Below are 19,010 nucleotides of genomic sequence, written 5' to 3' on the forward strand. Positions count from 1 at the left end.
CTGATAATTACAATTATCAGATTATAATTTGTGTGCATACTCACCTTTTTCTTGCAAATATGTGGTTTGATCTTGGTAAATAAAATTCTAAGAGAATGCTCCTAAACTGGATTTGAACTAAATGAGTGGTACAGGTTTAATTTGTGCAGAAGCCTTGCAACGTTGTTAATGTCTTTGGGTAAAATCTTGGCACTGGTTTAAAATCCATAGCGACGCTTCCCATGTCTTAAGGTCAGGACTTACTATACTTGCTATTCTCTACTTCTAAATTTCATTACTGCCAATCAAATCCCTTACAATTCATGCTAAATTCCTTCTAATCCCTGTACAAATCTACAAAGCACCTCATAAAAGAAAAAAAAGGAAAAAAGAAAAAAGTGATTGGCAGCAGAAATCTACTGCTGGTTTTGGGTATTTTTTTTGTTTGTTTTTGTTTGGTTTGGTTGGTTGGTTTGTTTGTTTTTGGGTTTTGGTTTTGTTTGGTTTTTTTGGAGGGAGGGGTTGCCTTTTGAGGCCTCAGGGTGCACTGAAGCACCTGTGGGAGATGTGGTTTCAAGACAGCCTTTCTCAGATCTGTATGTAGATTTTCTGGTCTTGCCTCTATGAAGGATTCCTTTCCTCTGTGAAGGATTCCGTGCATACTCAACATGGAAATGTAAATGCTGGCGAGACACTTGAGTAACAGAGTCTTAAGCTGCTTGGTAAAGTACTGGAATTATCACATTTGGCCAGACCTGGATTGTAAAATGGTTTGAGCTGATCCATTTTTGAGGCAGTGAGTCCTAGTGGACTTGACTGACTAAAGGACAAAAGCAACCTTTGTAGCCTCTTTCTGAACCATCATTCTGTATTGTCAGCTTGTTGACTTTGCAGCTTAGTGCCAAGTAAAGCACAGCTGATGAGTGTTAGTTTTCAAGTTTGAGCCACTCTTACTCATGTATATGGGCTTAGTGTTGACAGAAGAAGTACAAGTGGAATACCAAGCACCAATTATTCTGCTGGTTTTGCTGTCATTGCTAAAATATTATGGGTTTTTCCAGGTTCTTCTGAAACTATTTGCCTTTGAGTTTTACAGTACTAATCAGAAGCTTTATCAAACAACAGCTGTCATCTTAAAGCTGATTTTTTTGTCAGATGCTTCAAGGTTCATGCTGTTCAATGTATGGTATATGAATAGATGCCAGATGTCTGCAAGAATAAGTTTTGCATGCCTCTGAATAGGCAGCGTGCAGCATGTGTTTGGTTAATGTGTGGATGGAATTGCTCAAAATCCAGAACAGAGCAATGTCTGGTTTGTGGCATCACTCGTAGGTCTGACCACAAAGAGGACCAAAGGATGCTTACCTTTAAGGGCATAAATACGGGCTTAATGAATTTCTGGTGTGCTGAATATATATATATATGTGTGTGTATATATATACACATATATCTATATATGTAAAATACACTTCACACTCAGTCACAGAACTAAATCTGAATTTTTTATTGGCTATGGAGGAGTGCATGTAGTTCATCCTGTTGTGTTTTGGGCATATGGGTGTGATTTGTTTCAAAAACAAGCAAAAAACCACATAAATAAGGAACAGAGAGAGTTGATTTAACATGCCTTTTCGAAGATGCTGGATTTTATTTAAATGTCCAGCTTGGCTAGTGTTTGGCAGGGGTTGGTTTTTGGGTTGTTGCAGTTGTTGGTTGTGGTTGTTGGTTGTTGGTGGTGGTGTTGGTTGTTGTTGTTATTGGTGGTGGTGGTTGTTGGTGGTGGTGGGTGGTGGTTGTTGTTGGTTGGGGGTTTTTTGTTCGATTTGGTTTGGTTTGTTTTGGGGGGGTGTTTGTTTGTTCTTTTGTTTGTTTTTCAAATAGCTTGCAACAGGAAAGAGATGTCACCAAGCTGTAAAGAAAAGTATATTTTCTCAGAAATAATAAATGTTTAACATTTAACAAATGAAAAGAGCATAGCTTTACATGTCCAAGTTACTGTTTGTGTTGCTAACAGGACAAAGCAGGACATCTCCCTAGAGAGCCAGTATGGACTTGCCTTAATATGCACCTGCTTTGTCTGCTCTGGTATTATTTTTCCAAAAGTCCTCATCTCTGAACATGGTTAATTACCTTGAGTATCAAGAAAGTACAGCTCTGCTATAGAAAATCACGTGTTTTGTTGCCTAATACATGAGGTAGCTGCTGATTCCTAAAATAATCTAATTAAATGTAACAATTAGTCAAAAGATACTGTTTACTTAGTTGGCTTCAGGTATCTGGATAGCTGAAGTTTGGCGCTCATTATCTCCTACTTAATGAAAATATGCAGAGGTAATTTGGGCTTGTAGAAACCTGTTGAGAAGGTCTTTGTCTAACAGGAGGGTTAAGAGTGTCAGCATAAAAGTAAGGAGTAATATTACCTGGCATAGATGGCTATCCTTCTTTTCAAACTTTCCAAACAAGATATTTTGATAATTTCCTTTCCTTACACCGTTTTTTAAAACAGTGTCTTGATCTTACATGGTTTTTAAAGAACAATCTGTATCTAAGCAAGTACTTCAGTTAGTTATCCAGTTTCTGAAAAGATAAATAACAAACAAAAAATCTGAACAAAACGAAAAACAAATTTAAAAAAACAAACAAAAAAGCAACACCAAAACCCCCCAAAAAACAAAATACAAAAAAAAAAAACACACCAAAAAACCCCCAAAAAACACAGAAGAAAAACAAAACAACAAAACTCAGAAAACCCACAAAAAACCACAGGCAAACGGAAAGCATCACTGTTGGATAGCACTGATCATTGCTCATTAGTAAAAGTATTAGTGAAAAACCTGAAATAAAAAAATCTTGGCAGGTTGTTCAGTAACTGAAACAAGCTGTTTTTTTAGCACAACCATACTGCCCCTTAGCTCTTCTTTCCATTGGGGGGGCATGCACTTTATACAATTTTATTTTTTTAACATTTGAAGATTATTATACTGAATATAAGGCCAAAACTGTGGATCTTGACAGACATCTTACCTCAGTTCTTTGTGTAGGATTTCATGACTGTTCAGGGTTAGAATCCATGTTCATGGTCATTACCCATATGAGTAAAACTGTTCTTAATTTATGATAAAAAGCCAAACCAAAACAACAACAACAACAACAAAAACAACAAAAACCCAAACTTAACAAAAAACCCCAAAACCAACCATTGAGTCCAACCCCTGAACCACCATTGCAGCTGCTAGACTATGGCACTGAGTGCCACATCCAGTCTCTTTTTAAATATCTCCAGGGACAGAGAATCCACTACTTCCCTGGGCAGCCCACTCCAGTGCCTGATCACCCCCTCCATAAAGAAATTCTTTCTAATATCCAACCTAAACTTCCCCTGGCACAACTTAAGACCTTGCCCACTTGTCTTGTTGAAAGTTGTCTAGCAAAGAACCTGAGTAAGAGATGTCATGTCAGGGAGAAAGAGGTAAGTATGTAAGATGGTCAAATGGATGATAGTCCTGAAAGGCACAAGGAGAAATCTCACATTTTAATCACTCTTCATAAGGCCTTCAATGGAGTATGGTACCCAGGGGTGAGCATTACACTTCGGGAAAAATGAGCTGTTGTTGGTTATTGAGGATAAAGAAGATGGACAACAGACATAAATCTTCAAATACATTAAAGATTTCTGAATACAAGACAATACAGTTTGGTCTCTACATTCAGAACATAATAAGCTCAATTTCAAGTGCAGAAGGTTCAAATCTAATGGCTGGAAAAACAATTTATGTAAGGTGAGATGAATTGCTGGAATAGATTGAGAGGGGAAGTGGCAGGCTCTTTGTTAGTGAAAAATCTTACAGACAGGGCAAGAATAATGTATCTTGGAAATGACAAAATAGCACAGGTATAGCAGACCTTCTCTTGGGCCAGGAGCACAGTCTAGTTGCTCTTAAAGTCCCTCTTCAGACAAACATCTCTGTTACATTGTATACATCACACACAAATTCTGTCACAGTAGTTGTGTAAGTTTAAGTTTGCTTATACAAATTATGAGCAAATGGTTTGTCCTTAGCTTGTCAGTTTTGGCACCATTAGCAGTCAAATTAATATCTTGCTTTTAATGCTGGGTTTTACCCTGTTTCTTTCCAAACTTTTAGCACTTAATTCTAATAATACATATAGTGTTAAGTCTAGTGTTTCAAAAGGTAAGTAGCTTCTCTCAACTTTAAACATAGCAAGGAGAATTGAAGATGGCTTATCCTAAAATAAGTCTTTTTCTCTTACCTCATGTTTGGTAATTTTTCACAGCAATAGCCTTTTAATTTTTTTTTTCCCCCAAAAAAACCCCATTAACATACAATTAAGACTTAGAATTTCTGTGAGATACTGAAGGAAGAGGCTAGTGATTTGTAAGGGAAGATTTTTCTGGAAAAAGGAGAGAAAATGCATAGATTAAAACCACGCAGGGCAGGATTTAGAAAGTATCTAGAGTGTGGGGTATATGCCTGGACCTGGAAATCCCAGCTCCCTGCTTTCTAGGATTGAAGCTAACCTGTCACTCTTTAGCATTCTAGAATTCATCTGTTTAGCACAATTTAAGAGCATTTTTGGAAATATGTGGTCTGTTTATTGGCACATGGCACATGTAGTATAGCTTGGTACAGTTCCAGTCCTTGTGCTTCTGAAGTATTTCAAGCTGAGGGAAGAATATTACAGAAGGGGATCTCTAATGCTTACTTTCCTGTTTCTTTTTTCTTTTTTTAGCTTTGAATCGTCTTGGGAAGCCTTCTAAAAAAAACTCTGTCATCATAGAGATATTTAGCTCAAATTACAATATTTTATTGGAAATGTTTCATAAAGAACTGTATAACTGCAGACATATACGTGATGGGTAAATTTAAAAGGTAAACCAAAATAAAAAAAGAAAAAATTATTCTCCTGTTTTTTCATAATGGCTTAATTTATATTCTAGTAAGCAGATTAAATGATGAGGAATGAAATACTTAACAAAAATTATAACTGTTATTCTGGGAAACCTTAATTAGTCTAAAGGGCTAAAGGAACAAATAGAGGCATTTTAGTTCTGCTTCTCATCTCTGCCTGACTCACAAGTGTTCACAGTCACTGCTTTAAGGGACAGCTATTAAATAAATTTGCCTTTAAATAAGGCAAATAAACAAGTGTGAGCTGCATAACATGGTGTATTACTCAAGTAAATTTAACATCCATGTTGTGTGTGCACACAGATCAATTTTTTTCTGGAATATTCTGAAGACTTCCTGTTTCTGCATTGAAATTCACTCAGTAGTTCTCTCAGACTTGATTTTTAATAACTGCAAGAGCTTTGCTTGATGATTGCTTGGATGAGTCAATAACTAGCAAAGCCAGGAATTTCTCTGCTTCAGGACAACGCTGTCACATTCAATGTAAATGGTACTGTTGTTCTATGGTAAAAAGACTTCTAAAAGTATTTCTGTGGGATCTAGATGTCCAAGTTATTTAAGAATTGTGCCCCATCTCCCCCGCTATTCCTGGTCCTTCGGCAAGCCTGCTTTTAGGTGTCAGCACAAAGGATAGAAGGTGCCTGTAGAACATTAGAAAAAACTGAATTAAATTATTGAGCAAATCCATCTATCAACCACTGACATAGCTACTATTGTGCAAGGGAGGCATATCTTTCTCTTTTTATCCAGAGTTTTAACTGTTCTCATTGTTCTCATTTTCTCACTTTACACATCTTTTCCCCTCTAGTTCAATTGTGGTAAAGCTATGGATAGCTTAAAAATGGCCACAGAAATAAATATAGAATGGTTTGGCTGGAAGGGACCATAATGACAATCTAGTTCCAACCCTCTGCCATGGGCAGGGACACCTCCCACTAGACCAGGTTGCTCCAAGCTCCATCCAGCCTGGCCTTGAACACTTCAGGGAGGGGGCAGCCACAGCTTCCTTGGGCAACTTCCTGTGCCAGTGTCTCATCACCCTCACACAAAAGCATTTCTTTGTAATATCTAATCGAAAATTACCATCTTTCATCTTAAAATGTTCCCCCTTGTCGTATCACTACATGATAGGATCACTGAATGAATAATGTGGGAGACTAAAACTTTTCACCAGCATTTGTTTGTGAATTGCTATTACTAAAAGAAAAATACAGATTGGATGTGGTTTTTTTCCTTGCAGTCTTGGAAAGTCCAGGAGGTGCTTTTATTTCTCAGAAACATGCGGAAATGTTGAAATTCCTTGACCCATATGAAGAGCAGACCTACTGTGAATGGAAAGTTCAGGCAGATGAAATTTGTCAATTAAATTTAGAGCAACCTCTAATTAAGCATAATCCTGAAAGTAGTCTCCTGACTGTGAATTTTGATCCTAAGATATATATGTATGATTGTAATTAAATATGCATCTAATTGACCTCATATCCATGAAATTCTAGTCTATCATACAGATAAATCTTAAGATTTTAAGTCTTATTTATTTTGCTGTCTTTGTTTTCAAGCCTGGAAATCTAGTTGTTCTATACATGCTCAGGGAAGAGTTTTTACTTTAAACAGTAAAGAAGGTTATTGCATTAGTAAATGATTTTCCCAGATACATGGAAGAACATAATAATGAGAGCTTGCTCTTCCCATGTAAAATGCAGTGGTTCCTTAAGTCATAAAACTTCAAATAGCCCTTAAATCTACTTTAAATTGCTGAATACTAATACTAAATACTAAAAGATGTCTCCTCTATACTTTCTTATACTCCACTTTGTCACTTGGTTTCAGGCTTCTCTTTTTTGTGCTTTCTTATGACACAGACAAAAAACCTGTCAAGGTATTTTTTTTTCATTCTGATGAAATGTTTTGGGTTTGTTTGGTTTTTTCACATGGTTTACTGAATGTTTTTTCTAGAGTTCCTGGGGAGAGTTGTACAATGAGAAAGCTATTTCCAGGTCAGCTTTATAGATCTGAAAATGTGTAAAGCAGCAGGAGTGGACCTGGTTTACTGCATGAAAGATTCCCAATGTATTCTTGAATGGAGTTTTATATGATTATACATAAAATAAAAGAGTTCATTAAGTTCAAGTAGTTTATGTTACCAATGATCCATAAAAATTATTATTTTACAGTTGACAAAAATTCTAGTAAAAGCTCTGACATAGAATATGTTTTGTGGTTAAATAAATCCCTACTATAATTTCTTATTCATAGGCAAGTGTTGTGGAATCCTCACTGTTAATACACAATTTTACTGATTCTGTTCTGCCATGTGTGATATTTTTCCTCCAAGATAGTTTTACTCTGTTTAAAAGGAATTGCCTGGAAAATGAAAAGCTGTTAAGAAGAGAGCTGGGCCAGTAAAGCACAGAGTTAACTCCTCTCCAAGCTTGTCATCTTTCAGTATAAATCTAATCATGTTTCAATATACATATTACAATATTTGTGGCTTGTGGTTTTTGTTGTTGTTGGCAGTTTTAGAGGGGGTTTGAATTATTTTTGAGGGGTTTTAGTTTGTTGGGGGTTTTTTGTTTGTTTTCTTGGTTTGGTTTGGGGTTTTGTTTATTTTTTTTTTTTCCAGGAAGCTGGTATAATTCTGGCACCACCAAATCAAGGTTTCTTCTTGCTTCTCATCCAGTATTGCATATGCTCATTGATAAAATTTTAAAAAGTTGGAATAAGTTTTCATTTTTAAAAATTTTTTTATTCATATTCTTTTAAAAAGTCAACATAATATGCTCTTGAATACAGTAGTTCAAAGTTGAAGATTTAGTGGGTCTTTTTAAACAGTCGTGAAGGGATTTTGTTAACACATAGAACTTTAAGGTGAAGTGGGTTAATATATTAAGAGATTAATTATAAGAGTGTAAATTAACTGGGTTGTAGTCACATTGATGGCTCAAATGTAGAGCCTTGTATGTCTTTTGGGTGCTTTCAGAGACAATGCAAACACAGTTTTTTCACTTACTAACCTCTTTGCAATAACTTATCTCAGCTTATTTTACATTGAATCATAGATACAGGATCCACAGATTTCACTGCCAGGTTTAGGTAAGCTCATTATACTCTATAAACTGTACTTTACTGAGTGCTCTTTTCCTCTTTAATGCAAATTAACAGTTTGAAATGCTGGAGAAGGAAATATCACTAATACAGGAACCTACAAAGCTATTTGAAGTATCTATGCCAGACTACAAGCAAATGAAACTATGTCAAAAAGAAGTGCACTTACTCAAAGTTTGGGGTTTTATAATAATTTGGTTTAATAATTATATTAAAGTAAGTTGTTTTTTTTTAAATTATTCAGGTTATAATATATTCTGAATGTTATACTTTTAATTTGATCATGGAAGTGTTTATAGTTTTGATTAAAATATAATGAAGTCTTTAATATTCTTTTTGGTTTTGAAATTATAATTATTATGTTTTAGGATACTTTGTGTAAAAATATCTCTGTTCTCAAGTTAAACCATTTCAAGATAATCCCAAAGCAAAACAGCCTTTGTAGTTTTGGTCTGAGCTTTTAAAATACCAATAACTTTCTTGAATAATTAAAATCACTGAGGGAAAAATTCAGCAAGCCAGAAAATTCCACCTCAGAAATAAAGATTGTACATTAGAAAGCCATAGAAGGCCAGGAGCGAGAGGCCAGAAAATTCAGTGTACAGACCTGTATGGGAAACAAGTCTTGTGAAGTTCTGTTTACCCTAATAAGTTGTTTTTCATAGGCAAGGTTAAAAATTTATGTACCAGGTTTTCTTCCTGTAATTGTTTGCCTAGCATTGGTATTGCCAGGAAGGGGTGCAGGGCAGTTTTTGCCACATCTCTCAGGGGCATCTGTGTATTACCAGGGGAAAGAAGCGGATGTTTAGTATCACAAGATGCCTATCAGAAACTGAAATAGGAAACTGTTTAAGTGCTTGGGTTTTGGGTTGCATTTTGAGGAGATGGATTATTTTGTGTGCTTTCTTCGTAGTGGTGGCATAGAGTTGGAACAAATAATGTCCAGGAGCTATTGTTGTGTGATGGGCTTTCCCCCTACATCCATTTCTCTGTTATATAGCAGGAACTTGTTGTTCTGAAACGCAGCTGACACTTTTATTTCTATTTTCTGTTTCAGAGCAGCATTGATGACTGGCCTAAAACCCAGTGGAGACAGATTAATGTGGAACAGATGGATGTGGAGCTCAGTAGGTTTGCCAAGGCAGGTTCCATAGCTGTCTGTTTCTGCAATTTCTCTGTCTCAGTGCCACGCCTGCATCACTCTTCCCACCCACTTTGATGGCTCAGTGGATTTGTTACTTGTGTCCAAACTGAATATTCTGGAACATGGTGTTTTTAGGGGGGGGAAGGTAATTTTCATTAAAACTTTATTCTTCTCAATGAGTTCCCAGTCCCTGTGGTAAAACTGTTGCCACTTACCTGAAGCAGTATGTAAAAGAATAAAGAAGTAGGGGTTCCATGGCAGGCCTCACCAGATAAAAGCCATTATTTTTAGAGACAGGTGGGAATTTGCAGAGGTTTATCTGCTCTGCTTTTAGATATAGCTCCAGAGTGCTGGGAGTTACAGTGAAGATGCTCATTTTTAGAGGGAAACACTTTCTGCACTTGAAGTGTTTTGTTGATAGCATCCCAGCAGAAGGCAGTGCCAGTGGGACAAGGGAACTGTGAAGCAAAAATAGAAACAAAGGCCCCCAGATCATTTGCACAACACTGAAGGAATAGCTCTGATTCATAAATAATATAGTGGTTGAGTATGTAAGGGAGAAAATTTGGACCTAAGGGATTTCTTCTTCTTTACATGTTTATTTCATTCAGGGATAAACAGGTTTATTTACTGATTGTGCATGCTTGAAGAGGAAAATCAGGCTTACAGAAGAGGTCTTGGCTTAAATTGCTTCAAAATTACAGACTCCACTTAGGCAGTTCTGATACTGGGGGTGTCATGCTGTGAAGGGGTGGTAAAAGAAAAGAGAGGGTTGAGATAACTCCATTCTCCTCCTGCTTTTGTGTCATTCACTGTGGCACATGTGTTGTGGAACAGAGAAGAGTCTGATTGCTGCCTGTGAGATGATTGTTTATGTCATGTCCATCCCTGTCCTGTGTGTATATGAGTTCCCCTCATACACCTCTGAAGGGTGGTTTTGAATGTTTTAAATTTATTGATAACTTTATTAAATTTAATATCCATAAAGTGAAATAATTAGTAGGAAAATTAGACTTGGATAATCAGGGCTGAGGTACAGCAAATGGCTCTGATCCAACTGTAATCATAGAATCACTGTGTATGTGTAGTGTGAATACAGTTCCATTACTTTAAGTGTCATACTGGAAAGTACATTTCCAGAACCTTTGTTTTATCTGATGCATAAACCAGTGACCCCAATGAAATCTTCCCTAATTTCATGCTACCCACAACCATCTCACACATGCACACATGAAACAGGAAAGTGGAGCTTTCTGACAAACCTCCTGAATTTTTCTTAAAATTATTAACAAGATGGCTGTTAATGGCAAATAATTGTTGCAGTTATTTTAATTATACTCCTTAGAAAATGTGGTCTTTGGGTAAAGAAGTTCATTCCTGGAATGTATATAGAGGCTTGGAGTGAACACTACTGAGGGCAATATTGGAGTTGCAACATCCTTCCATCAGAGAGACACTGGTACCAGGTCATGAATGTGACAGGAGTAAGGATTCAGCCAAAGACACCCTGGTGATGGTTTTTCATGCTCAATAGATGCACAGATGCAACAATACTCTCAGGAATGTGGTAGAGCCTCTGCTGCCAACAAGTCAACTGAAAAGTAGGCTGAGAAAACTGGTTCTGTTCAGCCTTGAGAAGAGCAGACTTAGGGGAGACCTAATTATGATGTTCCTGTATTTAATGATGGGGACTCCCTGTTTACAATGAATCACATGGACAAGACAAAGGGTAATGGGCACAAGTTGCTCCTGGGGAGATTTTGTTTGAATACAAACAAGGAAAATTTTTTGCTCTGAGAGAGTCAGACATTGGAATGGTCTCCCAGGGGAAGTGGTGGATTCTCCTGCTTTGGAAGTCTCAGCTCATGAGGGTGCTGAGACATCTCACATAACCAGTCTGGGGAGGGTTGAAAACAGATGATCCTTGAGGTTCCTTTCAACCTGACGTGCTATGATTCTGTTATTCTATAAGTAGAGGAGAGATTGAGGCTTCAAACAGATACATGACATGTTGTGAGAAGTGAATTTGTGGTCTCTTCTCAGATGAAAGGACGCAAGTCCCTGAAGGCAGAGCTGGCTTGCTAAATTAGAGGGTTCTTCCATATCTAGTTCTCTACTTGGTGAGTCTTAAAATAGCAATAAGCTTGAAATGTTCCCTGTCTTGTCTGAGTCAGGGGAATACTTCCCAGTAATAATTTCTATTAAATATTTATAAGAAAACCAAACAATGTGGCTAGAGACTTTCTTGGATAGCAAATGAGAATGTTTCTTGATAGTGAGCAGAGGAAATGATGGGTAGAGGGAAATGAAAGGTAAGGAAAGAAAGGCCACGTGAAAGATCAGCCTACTTATAAATTTTTTAAGAATGCTTGCCTAGGGAGACTATTAACCTGGCAGTAGATAGGGAAAAAGAAAAAGTAAAAATAAGAGGGGCTGCCAGAAGGGGGAGAGAGAGCTATGTTTTACCCAACTGTTCATTTTATGGCTGGAAACTCAAATGTTATTTCAGTATCTCAAAAAGAATCTCAGTGGGTTTGGTTCCTGTAGTATAACATAGACCAGTTGTTGGTTTTGAAAATTTGAATTAAAATACTTTAACCCTTTTGAAAGCAACTAAAATTGAAGTTTCATTTTTCAGTCATATTCAAACTGAAAAAAGTTGGAACGCTGAGAGAAAAACACAAGAGAAAAGAATCACAGAAACACAGAAGAAACACAGAGATCCTGGTTTTTTCCTTCTGTTTTTGCAGAACAGTATGTAAAAACTATTTGTTTCATTACTTTTCATATCAAGAAATTCATGGCAGAAGTAAACATTTTCATGTGACTTACCTAAGGAGAAAAACTCACGTCCAAGTGAAACTTGTCTGTAGTGTAGTTTGCCACCAGTGTCAATTAAATGGAATTTAAGTTCATAATTTAAATTATGAAATGTGTGTGACAGATGCTACTCCTCTTGGTCCTAGATTTTTTGCAGCAAACAGCCAAATGTGGAATTTTATTATACAAAGCATCACAGGAACAGAGTTCCTTTATTAAAGTCAGATAAACAGCTGCTTGAAACTTGAGGTAACAATCAAGTAAGGATTTAATTAATATAAATACTATTTGTACACCAGTATTTTTCACTTGGTTAGTCAAAACTTTTTTCTTGCATCTTTATCACAGAGTTATGTTTTCTCCAGATGTTAGTTCTGGGAAATTATATGTATGCTGCATGACTATATATATATTCTTTAAAAAAGATCCTATCTCCATGTAGGAGTTACCAAAATTACAACTTTCTAATGTTGTATTTCCTTAGTTTTAAAAAAAAATCATTTAATAATATGCTGTCCATTTGCAGTGTTTAAAGATGTCTTCTGTTATGATATACAATAATAACAAGTTACAGGAGAAAGCATTAAACTCTCATTAGCTCCACTTCTGTGGTATGAGAAATTATTTTGATTAGTGTAGTTTTTCCACTATTTTTTGGTTTTCTAGGTTCAGCTGAAAATGATTCTGAAAAGTAAATATGTAACATATTTCATTGAACAACTGGAAGATTGGCAAAATAGATGAAAAAGTGCAGATTCTGTCGTTATCATTTGGATGGCAGTTCAATGTAGGTGGTCTTTTCTAGAAAGCATTTTCACTGGCTGTGAAGATATCAGAAGCCAGCTGCCTGAAGATGCAAGCAGATTTAAGGAAATCAACAGAAACTTCAAAGTTATAAATGGGCATAAAACACTAACTCTACTGTCTTGCTTTTGCATTACTTAGAGTGGTTAATTAAATACATATTTTTAATGCAATACCATATTGAGAGTTTAGCTCGGGTATATCTTGGATAGGCTTCTTTCTAACCCACTGAATTAACATTATTCTGAGAGTCTCAGGCTTACGTGGGAGAATATCAGAAGTGGATCTTGCATTCTTTATTATTTAGATGAAAATAGTTAATTTCCTTGTTTTCCTGTTTCATGGACAGGAAGCTGTTGGTTGACACATAGTCACAAACCATGATTTGTGACCAAATTCTGCAGGTCATTGCTTTACATGACTTCAGTATCTTCTGTTATTTATAAAGCTTTTCAACCTCCTGAAGTCATGCAGAAATCTGATACTTGGGAGTTACAGAAATCCCTTCTGCCAAACTCCCTATCATTTAGGACAGTGATAGTTGAAATGCAAGTTTGTGGTCTATTATTGGCCAAAGGTAATTACAGCAATCAACCTGAACATTTGAACCTACACAGAATATTGTGTCTTAATTGTTTCTTCTGATCAAAAGAAAGTCACTGGATGCTTGCTAAGTAAAGAGAGTGTGTATTATCCATATACCTGCAATTCAATCCACTTATATCGGGGAAAGTTCTCATTATATGCAATCCTGAAAAGCTAAGATATGATAATGTTCTATAGAGAGGTTCTACGTTTCAATTTTCAAGTCCTAATTGCTCAAATCTGCAATTCAAACAAGGCAGCAGCATTTCTGACTATATGCAAAAAAAAATATATCTGTATTCACACCTTTGTACCAGTCGAGAACCTTGTTGAGAACAATAACATAACATTTAGCATGCATAATTTTCTTCATGCTGCATGTTGAAAAAGGCATTGGACTGGCATGTGTGAGCAGAATTACTGTACAAGGTAATGCTTCTGTTATGATCTGTCATTTTTATCTTGTTAGGAGAGTTCTAATAGCATGATCAGTATTGTTTGATTTCTTCCAGTGCAGTTCACAGAATGTGTTCTTTAGGTTCATTTCACATTTCCTTCATGTTCAATCTAAACACTATCAAAATATGTGTTTGTGATTTATATATATATAATGTTGTTTAAGAAGTAGAATATAAAACAAAGTGATGAGGTAGTGATGAGGTGATGATTTTTTCCCAGTGCTTTTCTTGTCCCAGTATAGTAAACAATGTGGAGTAGAAAAAAAAAATCTGAGAGGAATTGCACATGTTGCAATAACTTCCTTACATTTCTGCACAGGAGTTTCTGACTGACATAGAAAATACTAAAAATGTAATGGATGCTACACCCAAGCCAAAGGTGTATGAAAAATCTGAAACTTTGAAGCACAGGTAAAATTTCAAGTATGACTATGACTTGCTTTCAAGTGTAGTTCTGGAAGAGGAAATGAATCACATTTGTTTTTTCTATGAACTGATCTGATGATATTTTTGTCTTTTGTTTCTATTTGATATATTGGATTTTTACTGCTTTTTGTATGATCAATTACATTTGAAGCACTTTGTTTATTATTTGTGGATTGAAGGATGTAAAAATTGCCGAAGATCTTAAAAAAATACTCATTTTGGATCAGATTAATTTTCTTCCCACCCACAACCTAAGAGTTCAGAATCTTTCTTTCACACTTACAGCAGGAGATAGTCGATTGTGTTCAGTGTAGGTAAACACTTATCTATTAAATAGTTTGCTGTAGCAAGACGAACCTCTTTTAGGGTACGGCGCTTCAAGGTCCAACCAGGTGTTCCAGCAGAGACTCACGAACAGTGCTCTGAGCCTATGGCCCACAGGGTTGACTAGCCTGGATCAGTGCTGTTGCTCTGAGAGCGACTGATCTCTCTGCTGGCTTGCTCAGGAGTGAGCCCTGCCTGTGTCTCAGGCCTCACCTTTTATTGGCCCCCTGGTCCTGCTCATGCGCAGTGGGGGCTCACCCTAATTAGGCACAGATGGGCTTGACACAAGCTCATGCTCACTACCTGGCAATTAGGGGCACCTGGTTGCCTTGTTACACTACAGTTTGCCTGGAATTTCCTGCTGATGTTCACTCTTCCTACCTGTAGAGGCAGTGATGTTTGGAGTCACAGCCTTTTTTCTTATTGTAGGAAATAATTGTAATAGGAAGTTAAAGAATACAACAACTGGACTCATTGGAAGATTGAAAGGTATCTACTTAGCCAGATTGACCTTTGCAGGGACTTTTCTGGCACAGTTCCATTCTCTTGGGTTTCGTGGTCTGAATGAGAAAAGAAAGGAGTGTATACATTTTCAGTTTCCAGAGAGGAAATGTGTAAGGTTTACCATCTTCTTTGTTCCTTACAGCTGTATTTATTTTTACTATTTTAAATCAAAAGTGGGTTGTATTGTTCTCTTCTACTGTTTGGTCTGTTTTTTTATCTTAATTGAGAGGGAATTCTTGGCTTTAGGTGATTAAAAGGTGTCAATAAAATCTCTGTCCTATTTTCAGACTTTCTCTTTACGAAAAAACTCTGTCTCAGTATTCAGAAACCAAGCACATAGCTTTTCATCCCTCCTGGTTTGTTTTGTCAGTAGACTTGCTAGATATAAAGAAACATATCCAAGCTAGGTGAGCCTCTTTGCATATTATTGTACTTCATTTTGTCTACAGAAAGGCAAGTGTTCCAGTTAACCATGTGAGGTGATAGTATGGTAGACTTGTGCCCTTTGTTTCTGAGTGTTAATTTACTTTAGAAATAGGAACACTTTGTGCCCCTCAGCCAGGGTAAACGCAAGGCATTCAGCAAGGAAAGGTGAACTCATCAATCTGAGAAATGTTACAAATCCTGTGATGTCTCATATTCAGCCACGTGCGATTTACATTTATTTGGGGTTTTGGATCGTAGGGTTGCAGGAACTAGAAATTGAAAAGGTCAATGAGATCATCAAATCTATTCTCCTTCTGGCACAGATAGTTCAAATTTTAGGCATGCTATGTGTAGTGATGATAAGTAAGGCTGAAAGATCTATGGTCTCTGTTAGGCTGTAACTGAGCTGCTGAGCATTGTATGAGCAATATTTTTGTAGCTATCTTTCTATTTTCCTCCCTTGAACAATAACCTGGTAGTTTTTGTGACACTTTGAGACCAATTTACATAAAAGCATGGGTATTTTGATATATTTCAGAAGCTTAAGACTATGTTATCTACATGCCAGATAAATACTCTTGTCCTTAGTGACTATCTGGCCATAGCCATTAATTCTCTGGGTGCTCAAGCTGTTGATGTGTCACAGGCAAAACCTTTTTTAAGGAATGTGAACTTCTGGCAGAAGAACTGATAATTTCCAAGAGGATAAAGGACTTGTGAGGTTTGAACACTGTGCCTTTTCAAGCAAGGTGGTAGTCTCAGTGATTTGTTTCATCCAGTCATTGCTATATGCCACGTACAAGAAGTGCAACCGAAAAAAAAAAAGAAATATGTTCTAGTCATCAGGCACAGAGTATGCTGGTATGTAGATGGTGATCTTCAAATTCCATGGTCTTTGGAGAGGTGTGTAGTTCTCCCATAAAAACTTCCTATATAATGATCTTGTAATTGCCAGATAGTGTTGCCATGTCAGTCTATGCCACCAGAGAAATCAGAAGTACTCTTTCTTTGTTCAGTTAGCGTATAAGTGTTATAATACTATAGGGGGGGGGAAAAAGACAAAACAAAAACAAAGAAAAACTGAGGTTTAATTTTTTATTGTTTTTAATATTTAATAAATGCCCACTGAACACCTGGTAATTCTGTGAATCTTACTTACTAAGACCAGCTGAAGCACTCTGTGCTGAAAGCTTTAGAATAAGAAACACAATTGTAAGATTTACTGCAAAGACTTCACATTATCCAGTTAGTTGCTAAGAACTGTGCTAAACTTTGCTAGGTATTTCTGGGTGCAGGTAGCCCATCATCTCACCAAACTTTGACAACATTGCTGAGCCTAAATTTGAAGAGAGTAAAGAGGAATATATAAATGCTGCCATTGGTACCTACAGCAAAGCAAAGGAGTGTGTTCCCATTCCATGAGATTTGTAGATGCAGCAGTCAGAATTATTGCATTAAGTGAGATTTCCTTCATGGATTTCCCCCTCTTTGTGATGTTGACTGAATAGACACTTCCAGTGGCACAAAGTGCTACTTTTCAAAATGTGAATTTAGGGGAAAAAAATAATTTAAATCCCCTTGCAACTATTTCTTTTCTAAATTTCAAAACATTTTGTGGCCAGAAACTGAACCAAACAACTTAATAAATATTCTAGCTACCCCAAATACGTAAGGTTTTTTTTAAGAAGTGTAGAGAGTTAAGTGTTCAGGAGAAATGAAGAAGAAAAAAAGATGTACTGAAACCCACAGAAGCCTATGCTTGGATGTTGCATTTCTCATACTTCCTCTCTTCTTCTGCCCCTTTATTTCATCTTCCATTATACTTTCAGATCCCTCCTTCTCTTACCCTTTAGCACACACCTCTCCAGCCTGCCAGCTCTCTCCCATGTCCCCTGTCAGCTGAACGGGTTTGTATCTGGTTTTGAGCCTCATATTTGCTAGCTGGCCAGCCAGTATGTGTGCTAACTGGGTAGTGGTAGGTCAGAAAGGAACAGATCAGCAGCTTCTGAGACAATAACTTATTGTTCTCGGAACAGTGCTGAATGGATAAGCATTCACATTGCATAAAATCAATGTTGCATGTGGTTCTAATGATTGATTGTCTCAGCAGGGAGGCCTCAGCCTGAATGGACAAATATATGCAGCTTGCCTCTTAGAGATGGTTTCTCCAAGATACAGCTACATTTGAGGGTACAGAGATACAGGAAACACTGTGTTGTCTGTGTTTGCTCCGTGTCTGTGTACAGAAAATCCCCAGATTTTCATATTTGGAGCTTCAAGACTGTATGCCTGTGTGTCCAAGTCAAATGGATGTACAAACCAAACCAATGTCAGGTATCTCAGTATCAGGGAAGGGCTCCTCTGAGCTAAATCTTACTGAAGAGTCGATGGGAGAGAGAAAAATGAAGAAATAAGCCCACTCTCATGACAAGTTTGTAAAGAATGTCAAAGCCTTTGGAAAGAGTAATGAGATGAGCTTCCTATGTTGTTAGTATAAAATGTAACATGTTACATGCATAAATTTATGCATATTTGGGTGTGGGTCTTTTGTTTTTTGGTTTGTGTTTTGTTTTTATTTTTTTTTTAAAGGTAGAGTCTTGGTTACAATACCTAAAGGAATCTGTACAGAAAACAGCCTCTACACCATGGAGGCAATATTGGCCTATGAAGAGAGGCAAAGGGAACAGTGGGGTTTAGGCTCCCCAGCCCAGGTTGCACTCATGGGATTACAAACCTGGTGGGTTTCAGATGTTGAAATGGCATGCAGTAGGCTGGAAAGAGGGCTTGGTATCCACCTTGAAGGACTGCCCCAAGAGGCAGCTATGGATATTAATTTTGTTTAATTCAGTGAAAATGGTCTTCTAAAAAGATATGAGTGGCATATTTAACAATTTTAATCCAGTAGTAGATAAGATGCTGTTATCTACTGGAAAAAAGCCTGCCTTTTTCTTCCATTTCTTAATTGCTGGGTTTTCCATGTGATTAATCTGGACTGAGATGAAAGGTAAAAGTGGAAATACTGCCAAATGCCAACCACAAGAGTGTGGCAGGAACAGAGTGTGCAGTCAATAAATACACAAATATTAGACCCATATATTTGAGTACGGAAGACAAAAGTGTTGGTTTGGTTTGTGTTAAACCTAACACTTTAATATTATTAGTTTTAGTCCCACTTCAGAAGCCTATTTTCCACAGTTTGATTTTTGCTTTGCCTTTGTTTACCTCCAGATTTATTTATTTTTTAATTGTTTTTGTTCTGAGGTAGAATGGTTTCTCTTTGTGAAAACTTTAAATAGTTTTGGTTTTCTTTTCCAACCTAGAAAATCTGCCACAGGGAAATATGAAATAGGAGAGAGAGGGGCACGAAATCTGATAGGTGTGTCTAAACTTATCCCTGTAATAGAGAAGGAGGATAAAGATTAGTCTATGTCTGCCATTTCTCATAATACAAGAGCTAATAGGCACTACCTGAAGCTATTAGGTAGCAGACCTTAAACAAAAGAA

Source organism: Calypte anna, chromosome 2 (genome assembly GCF_003957555.1).
Source record: "Calypte anna isolate BGI_N300 chromosome 2, bCalAnn1_v1.p, whole genome shotgun sequence".
NCBI classification, from domain to species: domain Eukaryota; kingdom Metazoa; phylum Chordata; class Aves; order Apodiformes; family Trochilidae; genus Calypte; species Calypte anna.